Raw genomic sequence first — 5,431 nt, forward strand, 5'->3', positions numbered from 1 at the left:
GATGCAGAAAATCCTTTGATAAAATCCAGCATTCTCATTATAATGAAAACCCTGAATAAACTACATATACTAGGATCAAGTCTCAACATAATAAAGGTTATGTATCATACTGAACTAAGAAAAGCTGAAAGTACTTCCTATAAGATCAGGAACAAGACAAAGATGCCTACTCTCAACATCCTTATTAAACAGAGTATTGGAAATTTTAGCCAGAGAAATTGGACAAGAGAAAGTGAATGGTTCACAAACATTAAAATAGAAAATTAAATTATCCTGGTTGCTATTAATATGTTTTTGTAACTAGAAAATTGAGGGGGTAATCCATCAAAATACTTTTTGAACAGACAAACAAATTTAGTAAATTAGAATTCAATATCAGTCACTTTTGTTTATACCAATAATGAATTCACTGAGAAAATAATCAGGAAAGTAATCTTATTACAGCAATGAAGAAGGAAGAGGGGAATGAGGAGAGGAAAAGGAAGTAGGAGAGGAAGAAGGAAAAAAAGAAGAAGAAATACCTAGGAATAAACCTAAGAATGTGAAAGGCTTCTACAATGCAAATTACAAAATACTGAAAAAAAGATACTGAAGAACACATTAGTAGTTGGAAACACCTACTATGTTCATGAATCAGGAGAATCAGTATTGTTACAATGGCCATACTACCCAATGAAATCTACAATTTACTGCAACCCCCAAGAAAATACAAATGTATGTATACACATGGATGTATAACAAATGTGATCCTGCAATCTGTACACGTGGAAAAATGAGAATTCATACCCTATTTGAATAAAACGTATGATATGTCAAGATCATTGTATTGTCTTGAGTAATTAATAAAAAAAGAAAATACAAATGAGAAACTTCATAGAACTAAAAAAATCTAAAATTCATATGTAATAAAAAAGATCTAGAATATCCAAAGAAATTTTGAGCAAAAAGAGCAATGCTATAAGTACCATAATATCTTATTTCAAATTTTACCTGAGAGCCATATTATAGTAGTGGCATAAAAAGAGGCAGGTAGACCAATGGAACAGAACAGAGAACTCAGAAGTAAATACACACTAGAACTGATTATCAACAAAAGTACCAAAATATTGAAGAAAGAACAGTCTTCTTCAACAAATTATTCTTGGAAAACTGGACATTTACATGTAGAAAATTGAAACTAGATCCCTGTCTCTCACCCTGTACAAAAATCAACTCAGGATTAAAGACCTTAATGTAAGATAGGATCCTTTGAAACTACTAGAGAGAACATAGGGGGAAACAATTCAAGATCATGGCAAAAGCAATGATTTCCATTTTAGGAGTCCAACAGCTCAGGAAATAGGAATAATAATGAACAAGCAGGATTATATTGAATTAAAAAACTTCTGCAAAGCTAAGAATATAATCAGCAGAGTGGAAGATAACAAAGAGAATGGGAAACAATCTTTGCCAACTTTTCATCTTACAGAGGATGAACATAGGGAAAACTTAATAACCAAACGGCAAGTAATATAATAAAAATAGACCAATGGCATGCATAGACACTTCTAAAAAGAAGACAAGTCTCAAACTATTCTATTCAAGACTATTCTCAATTTCAAATTGCCAATAAATATATATGAAAATGCTTAACATGTTTAGCCATTACATAAAAGCAAATCAAATCTGAGGAGATTATGTCTTATCAAATTGGGTAAGATGGTTATTACAGTTGGAATAGGCTTTATTAAAAAAATACTGGTGAGGATGTGGAATAAACAGACTCTATACAATGTTGGTAAGAATATAAATTAGTGCATCTATAGAAAAGTATAAATGTTTCTCAGAAAATTAAAATAAAACTACCATATGACCAAGCTATATCTCCTCTTGGTATTTATTCAAAGGAAATGAAACCAGCAAATAAAAAACACACCTGAATGACCATGTTTATTGTGACACTATTCACAATAGGTAAGATATGGACTCAGCCAAGGTGCCTGTCAACATATGCATGAATAAAGCAAATATAGTTTTATAAATGATGGAGTATTATTCAGTCAAAGAAAAATGAATCCTGTCATTTGCAGGGAAAAAGAACTGGATCCTGTTAAATTAAGTAATTCAGATGCAGTAAGACAAGTATTTCATGTTTTCTCTCATATATGGAAACTAAAAACCAAAAAAGATATCCAGAAAGAGAGATCATAAGGGACCAGAAAGCAGGTAGCAGGGCAAGGGGAAATTGAGCAAGGGTAGATAGAATGTCAGTACATGATACAGGCATGTATGGAAGTGACACAGTGAAACCCATTGATTTATAAAATATGTGAAAAAAAATATATATATATACACACACATATACATATTTAAAGGGGGAGATTAGGACAAAGACACACAAGAGAGAGAAACATGTGAGGACATAGGCAGAAGATAGCATAAAAAAATCCAGAGAGAGAACTTTCAGAAGAAAACATCCTAATAACATCTAGATCTCAGCCTTACAACCTTCAGAACTGAGACAATAAATTTCTATTATTCAAGTGACTCTGTCACTACACTTTGTTATGGCATCCCAAGCTGACTACTTTACACCACTTTCTGCAGTGGAGAGAAGATGGACTCTGCCTTCCCCAAAGGCAACCTCAGCCCTTTGTCCCTGGAAAGCGGGGCCCTCACATGAGCTTGTCACCATGTCCAGCAGCACCTGGCACCGTTCTCATTATTTTAATGCTTTTGATGACATAATATCACTAACAATCTGAAAACTGAATGCCTGAATGGGTACCGATGGGTCAGTTATAGAGTGAAGAAAATGAAGATGGGATGGAAAACTTAAGGGATGCCAAAAAGTAGTCAAGAAAAATGAATGTACAGTTTTCCAAAGTCCAAATTAGTACAAAAACTCTATGATGAACTCCGAAATGTCAAATATTTAAATAAGAGCAGGATCCACTTGATGATATTCTAAAGTTTAACCACCAAAATAGCACAGACTGCAGCCAATAAGAATAGAACACCTGTCCATAGGACTGGAGTTGACCCAGAGGGCTTCAGCTGAAGGAGAACAGGGAGGTATAGTTAGTGTTAGAGGAGATTCAGGGACAGGCTGGCAGCAGAGGGCCATTCAGGACTCTTCATCAACTAGTATGGAAGTATTTTGATATTGTAATAATCAACACAGCCACACTGGTTTGAGCCATGGAACACCAGCCTATGAGTACAGGTGGAATCAGTCACTCCAGAGCACTCTGACATAAGTTGTGTGTATATATGAATAAATGTCAGGATGCAGTATAGATAAGGCATCCTGGAGGCCAAACCCACATAATATTTGCCTTTATATTCTTACATTAGGGCCCAATGCCTCACCTTCCAGGGTGCTCAATAAATGCTGATTCTCTAACTGAACTAAAGAAAACATCTTTATCTCCAAGTAACTTGAATGTGGGTTCACCAAACAGCTGAGGAGGGTGTGGCAACAGAATCAAAAAGAGACCTCCAGAGACCAGTTTCAGAGAACTCGATCCACTTTATTATTGCATAGGCAAGCCTTTTACGCATAGCCTGTTATTAGGCAAATTATCTGAGGGCCATAAAAGTCCAATGAACTAGCAACACCCCTATAAGCAGCAACCAATGGGCTAATAGGTCAGCAGCAAAAAGCAGAAGATTTCATCTCACTCCAGTCAGAATGGCAGCTATCAAGAATATAAAAAACAATAAGTGTTGGCGAGGATGTGGGGGAAAAGGCACATTCATACATTGCTGGTGGGACTGCAAATTGGTGCAGCCAATCTGGAAAACAGTTTGGAGATTCCTTGGAAACTTGGAATGGAACCACCATTTGACCCAGCTATCCCACTCCTTGTTTGTACCCAAAGGACTTAAAAATAGAATACTACAGGGACACAGCCATATCAATTTTTATAGCAGCACAATTCAAAATTGCTAAATTGTGGAACCAACCCAGATGTCCATCAGTAGATAAATGGATAGGGAAACTTTGATATTTATATACAATGAAATATTACTCAGAATTAAAATAGAATAAATTCATGGCATTTGCTGGTAAATGGATGAAGTTGGTGAATATAATGCTAAGTGAAGAAAGCCAATGCCCCCAAACCAAATGCTTTCTTTGAGGATGTTGACTCAGATTGGTGATGTTAGTTCTCTTCTTCATGAGACTTGAGTTTTAGCTTTGAAGATTTAGTGGGCTGCTGGATGGCAACTTCAGCGAACTGATGGAAGCCATTCAACACCAGAAGTTCTGTATCTGAAGAATGGCATTCTTACTGTCAGAAGCACCACCAGGCCTGGGTGGAGATGTCCTTCTCCTTGACCTTCACCTGGATGGGCATCTTCAGAGGAGACTCAGATCAGCCAAGACATCTCACATCACAGTAAGGCTTTGTCTTCATGGCAGTGACAGTAGTGACCATGGTGTCATATGGCATCTTTGTCAGTCCATTTCTCTTAGCAACAGCATCAGGGAAAGGAGTTTGCAAGGATTTCACTTCACTGATTTCTATGTAAGGAAACTCTGTGGTGACAGAGCCCAGTGCTGAGCTGCTGAGGGTGAGCCCACTGAGCAGAAAGAAGCTCTGCAGCCTGGAAGGCTGCTGCTTTGTCAGGTCCAGAGAGACAGTGGTCATGGCCATCAGACTTTCAGAGGACTGCCTTCCCTCTGTAAACTGCAGGTGTAACTCCTTGGACTTGTTGTTCAGCTTGTAGGTGAACTCTTCCTCCCGAGTGAGGTGAGTAGAGTTCTTGGCTAGGGTGCTGGTAAACCTCTGGGTAGGATCATTCAGCTGGGCAATGCACATGGGGTTATACTACCTAAAGCACCAGGATCATTTAGCAGCAAGGCATGGATGTTCTTCACCAGTGGTTTTAGTTCATGGGCCCTAGGAGGTTTAGGAGGACAGGCTTCCTGAGCAGTAGATAAAGTACGCTATAGATTCTGAGCTTCTTTTGTGTCTGTGGGCTTGGTGCTCAGAATCACTGACAGAGAGGCAGAACTCACCAGGTGCTTCAAAATAACTTTGAGGGCTTCGTATATTGCATTTGTCTCACCAACCTGGCCTTCCCCTAGTGCTCTGGGCTGGACCTTGATGGTTACTTCTGGCATGTGGATGTAGGACCTTCTAATATGGATGTCTTCTTCCTCTTCTTTCATGTATAGCTCCAGTTGTAGGTGAACCAGGGAGAGCTGCATGTCATACAGCTGATATCCCAAGCCCAGCACTAAGGGCACTATGCTGACCAGGAAATGAAGAGTCTTGCTCACCATGTGACAGGCCACCATGTGACAGGCCACCACCTTCTGGGCTGACTGAACCACACTGGTGACTTTTCCAACTGCCAGCTCCTATAGCTGAGGCCACTGATCCTGCTGGAAGGAGAGCTGCAGAAGGCCCCTTCTTTTTTTGGCCTCATGGTTCAGTGT

The 5,431-nt window shown here is 38.6% G+C and overlaps 1 pseudogene; it reads right to left on the bottom strand.

Moving 5' to 3' along the window:
* Positions 1–4,148: 4,148 nt before the first annotated feature.
* On the bottom strand, positions 4,149–5,200 carry LOC144369683 (C2 domain-containing protein 2 pseudogene; annotated as a pseudogene).
* Positions 5,201–5,431: the final 231 nt, after the last annotated feature.

This window comes from Ictidomys tridecemlineatus, chromosome 13, assembly GCF_052094955.1.
Source record: "Ictidomys tridecemlineatus isolate mIctTri1 chromosome 13, mIctTri1.hap1, whole genome shotgun sequence".
In the NCBI taxonomy this organism is placed as follows: domain Eukaryota; kingdom Metazoa; phylum Chordata; class Mammalia; order Rodentia; family Sciuridae; genus Ictidomys; species Ictidomys tridecemlineatus.